Genomic DNA, 12,390 nt, shown 5'->3' with positions numbered 1-12,390 from the left:
AACCAATTCATGTTAATTTACTCTTTAGATGACTTTCTACCTTTACTTAGGCATTTGGTTAACTTTACTTTTTTTTATACATGTATATTATTTTCAATGTTTAAGTTTGATCATTATTTTTTAAAAAAATATTTTAAAGTCTTTGTTTTCTTTTAAATTAATATTATTTTTTTTAGTCAAATAATTTTCAAATCGTCTGATAACCGCACGTTAGCGGCCACTTTGAATGCTTAACATCTTCTCAAAGGAGAAATAAGAACCTCGTACCTTTATCTCTGAATTTTTAAGACTTAAATCTGTTAGGGCCTTTTAAATTAAGTTTTCTTAATTTCTTTAAAAATTTAAGTGGCGACTCCTCTTTTCTAAAATTGATTTTTTCTCTATAAAGTTGAAATTAATTTTAAACCATTTTTTCCGACATAACACCATGATATAGCAGTTCCTCCATGTGTAAATAGATAGCCTGTTTGAGATAGAGTTTTATGTGGTCTGATAAATAACCTGCATATGCATAACCAATAAGGTCTGCACAACCTTTGTTAGTATAAAACAAACTCATATCAATAGTACCCTTTGCTGCATATTGAGGGGAAGACATGCTGATGACAAATCAGGTTGACCAAACTTGCAGCGCAGTTTAGATTTTAAAGAACAAGTCAAACAGAGGTTACAAAATACAAACAACTTTGTCCATTAAAATAAAAAAATTACACATTCAAACTAAACTAACTAGAGAATTCATAATATAATCAAAAGTACTTCGACCATCTTCCTTAGCATAAAAGAAAAAGAGATAGTAGGGTTTTTACGTTTTACCCTTATGTTGATTAGTGCTTAAGACTTATTAGAATTTAGAGTTGGGCTTGTATTGTTGGACTTTGACATATTATTTTAAGACATGGCCTTAAAATAAGTAGATCAAAATTAAATAAAAATTAAAAGGAATAAAATATCTTTAATTATTTATGAAAAGCTAATATTATACATATAAATAATTATAAATTTTATGTATATAATTATCCGTTTGGTTCGATTATTTATTCGGTTATTTTTTACTATAACCATAACCAAACCAAACCAAATATTATCGATTTTTCAAATTTAAAACCAAACCAAACCAAATGTCGATTTTTTATTCGGTTTGGTTAAATTTTTGGTTTGATTTTGGCTTTAACCAAAACTGTGAACATCCCTAAATGCATCAGGCATTTGATTTTCTATTTGTTGTAAGTGGATGAACTTCTGAACCTCCTGCTCACATATGCGAGTGCGTGGATCAAAATGAGATAGTGATGAAACTTTCCACGCAATTTCTTTTTATTTTCCGGTTCCCTTTTCTCTCCCTCTAATGACGGAAAAGTTGTTTCATCAAACCGACAGTCAGCAAATCGAGCAGTGAATAAATCCTGAGTCAATGGTTCAAGGTATATGTTACATCTCGCACCTTTGCGCATTCGGAAAGAGGAAAAAATATTTTTGGGTTGCAAAGAATGATGTTGTGAATTATTTTATTTATTTTAATTAGTACCGGTGTGATGTTCATGGAAAAAAAATTGGTGTGAAAATACGGAGGAAGGCCGAGGGCAAAATTGGGAATTTTGGAAAACTAGTTTTGTGAATTACTAGTAAGACTTACAGTTTTGGGCTCCAAACAAAATAATAATAATGATAAGAAGAGTTGAGGCCCAAATCAAGGAAGGCCCATTACCCATATATCACCTATATATATACATCATTTACTTATTAGAAGCTTCAAGAAAAATCAAAGTCATCAACTAGAGAAAAAAAAAGAGCCAAGACTGAAGCTAGGAGAAGAAAGAGGAAAAATTCCAAGTTCTTCACCTTTGATCCAAAAATCTTGTCTTCTTGAATTCTTGTCAAGTTCGAGGCCCTCTTCAACGTGGCATAAGTAATTAAGAGAGAAAACTACGTTTGTGGCAAGTGAATTTGAAGATTAAGGTAAGAATTCTATCTTCTCATGTTATGAAAGAAGTGGGTGTGTTGTAGCTAGTAGAATTAAGTGAAAATCATGTACTTGTGATGTATGTGTGTGTGACCATGTGGGTGTGCAAGTGGGTGTGTGTGGCAGTGTGGTGTGATGGTTGGGAGAAGAGGAATTGAACCGTATTTAGCTTGTTAGTGGTGTCGTTATAACGATTATGGTGTAACTAAAAGTTTAATGATTCGAGACGGCATTGAAATTGGTTATAAGTTGTTATAGAGAATTATGTGATTTCAGTATAGTTTTTTGTGTAATTATGGAAATAGAATTCTAGGATGTGAATTATTGTTATTCTTAATGAATTTGGAAGGAGACAATGCAATTTGGTAGTTTCGTTACATTCGTAGAAGTTTTGGGTGGATTATGATTTTGGTGGAATTCTTGTATATTGTATGGAATAATGTTAACTTCTTTCAAATTATGATTACGTGGTCTTGAGCTAGTAAATGAATATGAAATATTGATATTAGTTTGAAGATGAGGTGGAGTAGAACTTGTGGCCTTATGTGACAAAAGAGAAGAAGAAGAAAGATTATTGGTGTAAATTGTGCTTTGTAGTAATTGTTGATCTTGTTGGTATGCTTGTGGGTGTTGTTGTTGAAATTCTAGCCGATTAAAATTCTCGGGGATGTTGAATTTATAGGGGAGGTGCTGCCCAAATTTTTGTAGGCAAGTAAAGGGAAAAAAATTGAACTCTTAAAGGCTTATAATTTACATTTGGTAATTGTAACCATTTGTAGATTTTGGAAGAAACGGGACTTGAGTTTGAGTGAGCGTAAGAAGCAGATAAGGTATGTAAAGTTCTTCCTTTCCTTCTTTTGGCATATCCTAAGTGTAGTAAGTTGTAATTTGAGTCTCGGGAAAAACTCTACTCATGAGAATCCGAGCTTAAATTTCCTAGAAATCCATTCAGTGAAATTAAAAAAAAATCATGTATGTTGAAAAGAAATGTGCAAATATCCGTAACTTCTACTTATAAGACCGGATCATCCTACAACCTTGATAGATGACTCTGTAGGGCCAAATGTTTGAAATTTATGTACGCCACCTCGGCTTGGCCGGAGGTGGGCCCACTAGCTCCAAAATTCACCTAGTTATCCTATCTAGTTTATTCTGATATAACATAAAGGGATAACTTTTGCCTATGAGTTTTCCTACAAAAACTAAAAATAAAATAATAATATCCTAATCGTCCCCTTATGTTCTAATACCCATTTTGGGACTGCAAACATAATTTCAGAAATGTTTGATATATATATGTGTTGCATTAGTTTTTCACTACTCCGCTCGTGCATACTACTATGATATCGTTCGCCGGAACCGATCGGCTTTATAATCGTGCGCCCTATAATATACTCGGCAGTATGATGTGTTACGAGTCCTGAGACCTCGCCATAGGGCCGGATACCGTCTATGGTGACATGATGTGATGTGGCATATGATATGTTATGATGATATGGCATGCTGTGATGATATGATGTGTTTGGGGTTGGTATAGAGATTTGAAACCTTTCGGAGTATGATGTGTTGTGGCACCAGCGTCAGGGTGGTGACCACGTCCCTACGCCTTATGCATGATTTTATTTGCATTATGTACATATGTTTTAAGTACAGATTTTGATGTTCTGGGTTGGTATGTGCTCCTTGTACCCTTTCTTTCAGTTACGATTTATATTCCTTACACTTGTGCTTTGCATATTCAGTATATATTTTGTATTGATCCCCTTTCTTTGGGGGCTGCATTTATGCCCGCAGGTACAGACGTTCCGGATCTGTCGGCATAGGCTTCACACCTTCTGCTACTACAGAGTACTCCTTTGACTCGGAGCAGCATTTTGGTATATGTCTTTTTGATGTACACACTCTTATGTATTTGACCATTTGGGTACGTCGAGGCCAGTAGACATCGGTGTGGGTCATGGGTCGTGTATGCGTGTTTGTCTATGACTTGTGTCTTAATGCGGCCCCTCCTGTTATAACGGCCAAAACAGCCTATATGTTTGTATATATATGCACATATCCGGCAATACATGTTCTGTCGCCCCTTTTGGTTTGATATGATATTTTATGCACGCGCGACCGCTTAAAATAAAATTTTCCTTTTGTTCTGATTAAAAAAAATACTAAACCGGAATTCTCCCGTGATATGATGATTTAGTATGTAAGTTTGTTTGGGTGTCCAAATAGGGCACCAGTCGCGGCCCCGGAGTTGGGTCGTGACAATATCGAATTATGTAGGGTGAGTCAAACCCAACATAAATGCCCAACTATTATGTTCCGTATTTTTACATCTTGGACTATTCGTGAGCTAACGAATATAAATTCAAGGACTTTTAATTTTGAATTTTAAAATGGCATGATTTGTTGTAAATGCCAAGTTATATGGATAATGTATGTGAAGTAAAATACATCTCAAGAAGGTTCCTTGAGCCAAATCAAAGTAGAAGCCATCAAATATTTTTTTCTTAAAGTCACGTTTTCGGGTAAGCTGATTTCGGGAGGCCATAACCCCTTTATAAGTTAGTAATTTGGGAAAACTCTCGAAATGAAAGTTATAGACAATTCAAATATATTTCCAACCATAGGTCGTGGGTCTAGAAGTGACATCGGGATAAGGAGATATAGATATTTTAATACATAAGGGTCAAGCTGAATAGTGAATTCGGCATAACCCGATTCTAACTCGGGTCAGGCCCAATACTCACATTATTAAGAAATGTTTTAAGCTTTCTTCTTCATTCTAAAACAAGGAAATATCCAGAAATTTCCAGAGAGAGAGATAGAGGAAGATCTTAGAGAGAAAAACCAAATCCGACCAAAATCCGAGTCCCAAAATCCGAAGCTCATAAAGAGAAAAGTGATGTACGTCATATTGCCTTCAATTTGAGCTAAATATCAGCCAATAAGGAGAAGATTAAATGTGGATGCTGAACACTTGAGGTAATATTAAAGTCCCTTTTTCATTGTTAACAAGTTTATTTAGAGTTGTAACGGATTAGAACAGAGAAAATAGCGTTATAAACTCGTTTGGTGATTTATTGAGATTGATGGGTTAAGGGGCTGTTTTGGATGGATTCAAAGGATGTAATTAGCTTAGTGATGATGTATAATAATGGTTGATATTGTTTTGATGTTGTTGATGAGTTGTTGTTCTTGAATTTGGAGGAATAAGGTGTATGGAGATTGTAAGTGTTCAAATCCGTTTTTGGAATTGTGTAGCTTGTACTAATTCTTGAATATCTCATTGTGTAGACCTTTGATTTTAGAAAATAAATATGTTTTAGAAAGCAAATTCACGTACCTAAAACTCTTATGTTTATGTCGGAGCCTATATCTGCTGTTATTATATAAAAACAAGAGGATGAAGCATAAGATAAGTTCTGTCTAGATTCTTGATTGAAACATTTCTCATGTATAGCTGTTAGTGGTTTGATGATATATTTTTGTACAAAATGATTTTTGTATTGATTCCTTTTGGAATGAAAGCTTAATACAGAGATCTAAAAGTTTCATAAAGGTCATCAAGTCCATGTTTTCCGTTTTCAATTTCAAAATTTAGATACAACTTGAGGTATTCGGCTTTCCGAATTTACTGTTTTTGGTAACATAATTCGGGTGGCAACATTCTAGGCTTATTGTCAATAATAAATCTTGTTTTATGTCAATATTTTGGATTGTTTATATCACTTGATGATTATATGGATGATTTGGAAGTGGGGAAAGTGAGCGGTATAGGGGAGGTGCTATCCAATGTTTTTTAAAAATAACCTACTAACGATAAAGTACGTTTTATTCCTATCCATAGCTTAACCATAGTACTAAACATTTTAATATAGGTTGAGACAATATTGGGCAGCATATACGTATAAACTATAAAGGTATGTAAAGCTAACCTTTCTCTCTTTTGGCATAATCCATATGAAATAAACAAATGACAAAAGTATAAATTCCAAAGAAACTCTTATTCTTAGATATGCTATGATGGCTAATGTTCTAAATTTTCAGAATGTAGATCGTTATACCTTGACTTATATGTATGGTTCCAGCCATCCTAGTTGGTAAAATTCATATTTTAGTACAATTCATGCTTTGGTATAATTCATATTTGGCATGATTTATAACGGCAATCGAAAGTTACTTGAAATGACTATTGGCTTGATTTTCAAATGATGACCATTTTAATTATTGTATTGAGTCTCAAATGATTATTTAAATGCATATGGTTACTCACCACTCTACTCGTACATGCCTTAATGTATCTTTCACTCAGTCCCCGGCCGGGTATGTATTCGTGCACAGTTTCACTGTATTGTTCACCGAGTCCCTAACTAAAGGGCCGGGTACGGTATATATATATATATATATATATATATGATGATATAATATGATGACATGATGAGGTGATGATGGCGCCGAGCCCCATGATGGGCTGAATATGATACAATATATGAAAGATTCACCGAGTCCATAATGGACAGGATATGATATATAATTTAAGCATGCATGATTTTATTTCATAAGGCACAGGTAAAGTGATTTTTGAGTATCATAAGTGTCTCCTGAATCACTACTTCAGATGCGATCTCATTTGTGATATGTTATGCTTTATATACTCGGTACATATTTCGTACTGACCCCCTCTCTTCGGGAGGGCTGCATTTCATGCTCGCAGGTACAGATTTTATTTCGGAAATCCGTCAGCTTAGGATTTCCACTCAGCTATTTTGGAAGTGTACCATTGTCCTGGAGCCTAGAATTTCGATATAGATATTTTGATGTATATATTTATTTATCCATGGGTACGACGGGGCCCTGTCCCATCATATGCTACTGTTGGTATTCTTAGAGGTCTGTAGACATATATGTGGGTGGTATATAGATGTTATCAAGTTGTACTAGTATGACTTATATTTTGGAACATTACTATTCATAGTGGCAGCCTTGTCGGCTTGCGTATATACATGTATATTTTGGAATGTGATGTGTAGTGGCAGCCTTGTCGGCTTACGTACCACATTACCTTTGACGTTATAACTCCTCAGCAGACAGGTTGCTTTAATATATATAAACATGGGACAGTTTTGATATGACATCCTACTTCCTTAAGCCCCATATCATGTTTAGTTGTTGATTGATTATAGATAACAGACATACATGAGTGTCCAGTTCGGGCACTAGTCATGGCCCACGGGGTTAGGTCGTGACACCAACCTTCGTTGAGGGCCTATCTTTGTACGTTGTGGTGGTGCTACAGTCACATATACGGCACAACCAAAAATTCGTAGATGGACTATATTTAGCTCATGACCAAATACTAATTGTGACAGAAAATATTTATTATAATGTGTCGGTCTGAGATGGACAAGTGCTGCTTCTTGTAAGATAGCATGACCCCAAACAGTAATTGGCAATTTTGTTTTCATTAGTAGAGGTCTTACTATCAATTGTAGGCGCTTAATAAATGACTCTGCAAGGCCATTTTGAGTATGAACGTGAGCAACATGATGTTCAATTTTTATCTCAATTGATAAGCAATAATCATCAAAAGCTTGGGATGTAAATTCTCCAGCATTATCAAGGCGAATGACCTTAATTAGATGATCTGGGGATTGCGCCCTTAATCTAATTATTTGTGCTAACAACTTCGCAAACGCCAGGTTGCGAGATGATAAAAGGCACACATGAGACCATCTAGATTATGCATCTATGAGGATTATAAAATATCTAAATAATCCACTAGGTGGATGAATAGGTCAACATATATCTCCATGTATACGCTCTAAAAATATAGGAGATTCGATGCCAACCTTCAAGATCGATGGCCTGATAATTAATTTGCCTTTATAACAAGCAGCACATAAAAATTCATCATTCGTAAAAATCTTCTGGTTCTTTAACGGATGTCCAGTTGAATTTTCAAGGATTCGTCTCATCATTATTGATCCAGGATGACCTATTCGATCATGCCATAGCACAAATGTATTTAGATAAGTAAACTTCTGATTTACGATCATATGTGCTTCAATTGCATTAATTTTTACATAATATAGGCCAGATGACAAAGTTGGTAATTTTTCCAAAATATATTTATGTCCTGAGACACTCTTGGTTAAGCCAAGTATAATGACCTTGAGGGTCATTTTTCGGAAATTTGTGTACTCAACACGCGCGAACAGTAACACGCGTGAACAGTAAATATTTGGGCAGAAAATGCCCCTTTCTTCCCATTTCAATATTTTTCACCATTTGCATGAGTTCTTGAACTTTTTGAGGTGATTTGAGAAAAGATTTTTGAGGCAAAGTGTTGGGTAAGTGATTTTTGACCTAAAACCTTCCTTTTTCATTAATGATTTGATGATTTTAACTTCTAAATTTTTGTTTCAAACCCCCAAAATCTTTGTTTCTTTCCTAATCCGAATTTAAGGAAAATAGAGATTTCTAACTCGTTTTGAACTCTATTTTTATGGGTTTTTCAACCATGAGTCTCTTATTACTAGTAGAATGTGATTGTCCAATAAATTTCCAGATTTGACCCTTTTTAGAAAGAGTTAATTTTTGGACCATTTTACCCTGGGTTCTAAAACCTATCAATATGGGTGTTATTGGACTCATTATGATGTGTATATCTTATTGTTAATAGTGGGTTGTTATTCTGGGAGCTGAATTCGAGAGTTGCTTGTTCGGTGAAGGTATTCGAGTGCGGTTTCGGCAATTGAGGTAAGCTTGACTATCCTTCTTTGAGATTAAGATGGGGTAATTAGTCATTCATATGTTATAGACTTTGGAATGGGGTAGTAGTATGAGTTGAGAATGTTATATATATATTGTGATGCCCGTGTAGGGGCTTATTTATTAATGTGTTGCCATGTGGGGGGTTTATTTGTATTACATAGCCCGTGTGGGGGCCTTATTTGTTATCTTATTTGCTTTGAGAGTATGTGATTCGTGATTTGCCTAAGAAAGAGGCTTGAGTATATTATTTGACTTGTGATGCTCGCATGAGAGGTTGAGTTGAGGGTTTTGAGAATGCTTGATTATTGAAATATTATTGAGAAAGGGGTGAATATTTAAATGAAAGTATTTCCTTCCCATTACTATTTATTGAGAGTCCCACATTGTGGGATTATACTGGGTTTGTTATTGTTGTTGTTGTTGTTGTACTATTTATTGAGGGTGAATATCATGTGTACGTTAAGTTTTGAGAACTTTGAATATTCTACCACATGTGAGTTGAATATTACTTCCATGCCATATGTGTTTTGATGCATTCATCCTCATTCATCATATCATGAAATATGGGAAATTGAGAAATATAGAAATTCTTTTTGAGAAAGAAAATGAAATACCTTTAAACTTTTGTATCTTGAGTCTCTGATCGAGGCAGTTTTACGGTAGGGTAGTGGATGCATTGTGATCCCTTGACCACGAGGAGGTGGCAAGGATGATGAGATATTGTGATTGAGGTATATGGTCTGCGAGACCCCCATGGGTCCTGCTTGTTACCACATCTCGACAGGTGTATACGACAGGCTGTGCGACAGTCTTAATTCCACCGTACCACCACATCATCATATTGAATTGCATTGCATTGCCTTGATATCTGTACTGCTTGGATTATCTGGGTAATTGTGATTATGAGTTGTTATTATGAGTTTACTTTACTCCCGTCATTATATATATATAAACTGGCGGCATCAATGCCGAAGTGGGAGTTTTTTGTATGCAGGTGGAAGCGTTCCTTAGTTTATTTCATAGGTTTGATTAATTCCTTATACTCAGTCGGCTAAAACCTACTGAGTACATGTGAATTGTACTCACCCCTACTTCTGTGTCCCTTTTTGATGCAGATACTAGTCAGGATACCTCACGTGGCAGCTGATATTCTAGCGTATTATGTATTCTCAGATTAGTGGCAAGGTCCCAGAATTTGGATCGTCACTAGTCTATCTTTATTTCTCAGTTTTTTGTATCATTCAGAGACTTATGTTGTATCTTCAGATTCGAACCTTGTATTAGATGCTCTTTATACTTATGACACCAGGTTTTGGGATAGTTTCTTTATTGTCTTTCTTTTCACTTAAATCATGGCATGAATTTCCCTTTGGGAGTCTCGTATGAGTTTTATTTTTTGGCTTACACATCAGATTGGATTTTGGGGATGTTTGTCATCATGACCTCGATTTTTGGGTCGTGACACCAAGATATATCAAAAATCGATTTTTGGGTCGTGACAGATATATTAAAAATAATTTTAAAATAATGACTTTTGATTAGAAAAAAAATGGTCATTAACTTTATTTAATTGGTCACTTTGATACATTAGCGGCAAGTGTATTACATACACTTTAGATATCTGGGTGATTGTAAAAACAAGTGTCAAAATGACACATCAGAACCTTACTTGAGGTGTCTAAAATGAACAAAGCTTAGTTGAGGTGCCTAATTGAAAGTTGGTGCCAACTTTGAGGGGGCACCGATGGGTTCCGTCTATTCATTATTCATTTCATTTAGTGTCTCAACATGATATCCATTTTTGCGAATATCTTTAAAACTTAACAAGTTTCTTGGGGATTTAGAAGTTTTTGTCTCCTTAGGCAGAATTATAGTAGCTCTTCTGAAGCCTTCGATCATTTTTGAATTACCAGATATTGTAGTAACATTAGCTTTTCTTTTAAGCAAATTGGAAAAATATTTCTCGTCTTTAAAAATAGCATGAGTTGTTCCACTATCAATTACACAAATATCCTCTTGATTGATCATTGATCCAAAAAAGATTTGAGGCATTTCCATATTTTCTTCATTAAGAAATAAAATAAGTATTAAAATAACACAAATTTTATTTATTTATATGGACTATAAAAATACAAACATAATATTTAGTACAGATAAATAAAAAGAAAAATTATTTACATATTGTTAATTTTATCGATATTTATATTTTCTTCTGGAAAATTAAAAAAATCAGTTACATCCAAATGCTTAGGCTCAATATTATCCTCAGAGATAAAATTAGTCTCTGAATTATTTTCTCCCCTTTTCAAGGATGCATGATATAGCTTAACCAAGCATTTTGACGACCGGTAAGTCCGCGACCAGTGCCCCACACCTCCACATCTATGACATACATTTTCTGAATTTTTCTTTGATAAAGCTTCTACCTTTTTACCCTGCCTTTTATATTGTTGATCATTTCTCGGTGTCAGCCTAGTATCATGATTATAATTTCTTTTTCGCCCATGACCACGACCACGACTAAGCCATGACCTCTTTCTTGTTGGTTATAATTTTTCTGATTCACTTCAAAGGAGTGGCAAAGAACCAACGGGCCGACTATCATGATTTTTCATTAATAATTCATTATGTCGTTCAGCAATAAGAAGGTGAGATAGTAATTCAGAATATTTTGTAAAACCTTTTTCGCGATATTGCTGTTGCAGGAGTATATTCGCGGGTGGAAATGTGAAATATATTTTTTCGAGTTTATCTTCCTTAGTGATTTCGTCTCCGCATAAATTTAACTGAACTATAATTCTAAATAAGGCAGAATTATATTCAGTTATATTTTTAAAATCCATTAGTCTCAGATTTAACGAGTCATGACGTACTTGTGGAAGCATGACCAACTTCAGGTGGTCATATTTTTTTTAAAAAAAAATCACAATTTCAAGGAATCCTTTAATGTAAGATATTGTAATTTGAGCCCCTCGTCAAGATGGTGGCGGAGAAAAATCATAGCTTTTGCACGGTCTTAACTAGATGTCGTGTTATCATTTTTGATGGTGTCTGCCAGACACATCGATTCTAGATGAATTTCGGCATCTAGTGACCATGAGGAGTAGCCTTCTCCAAAAATGTCCAGAGCCACAAATTCAACAACAACAACCTAGTGAAATCCCACAACGTGGGTTCTGGGGAGGGTAAAGTGTACGCAGACCTGACTCCTACCAAGGTAGGACGGTTGTTTCCGAAAGAACCTCGGCTCAGTAAAATCAAAAAAGAAGTTATATAAGAATAAGAAGTTCAAAGCGATATAAAAAAGCAAGTAACGAAAGCAACCCAAATAAGATAGAACAATCAAAGTAGAGAAAGTAATGGAAGTAATGAAAGTAATAGATAATAGATAATAACAGACGTTAGACCACAGGAAATTATAGTGCTCTAATATGCCTACTAATAAGGAAGAATGACAAGACTATAAACTAGCCTTCTACCCTAATGTGGGTCCTCCCACCCTCCTATCTAAGGTCATGTCCTCGGTAAGTTGTAATTGCGCCATGTCCTATCTAATCACCTCTCCCCAATATTTCTTCGGCCTACCCCTACCTCTTCTAAAACCATCAATGGCCAACCTCTCACGCCTCTGCACTGGGGCATCTGTGTCTCTCCTC

This window comes from Solanum dulcamara, chromosome 2 (genome assembly GCF_947179165.1).
Source record: "Solanum dulcamara chromosome 2, daSolDulc1.2, whole genome shotgun sequence".
Classification (NCBI taxonomy): Eukaryota; Viridiplantae; Streptophyta; class Magnoliopsida; order Solanales; family Solanaceae; genus Solanum; species Solanum dulcamara.
Note: the sequence above shows the minus strand (reverse complement) of the source record.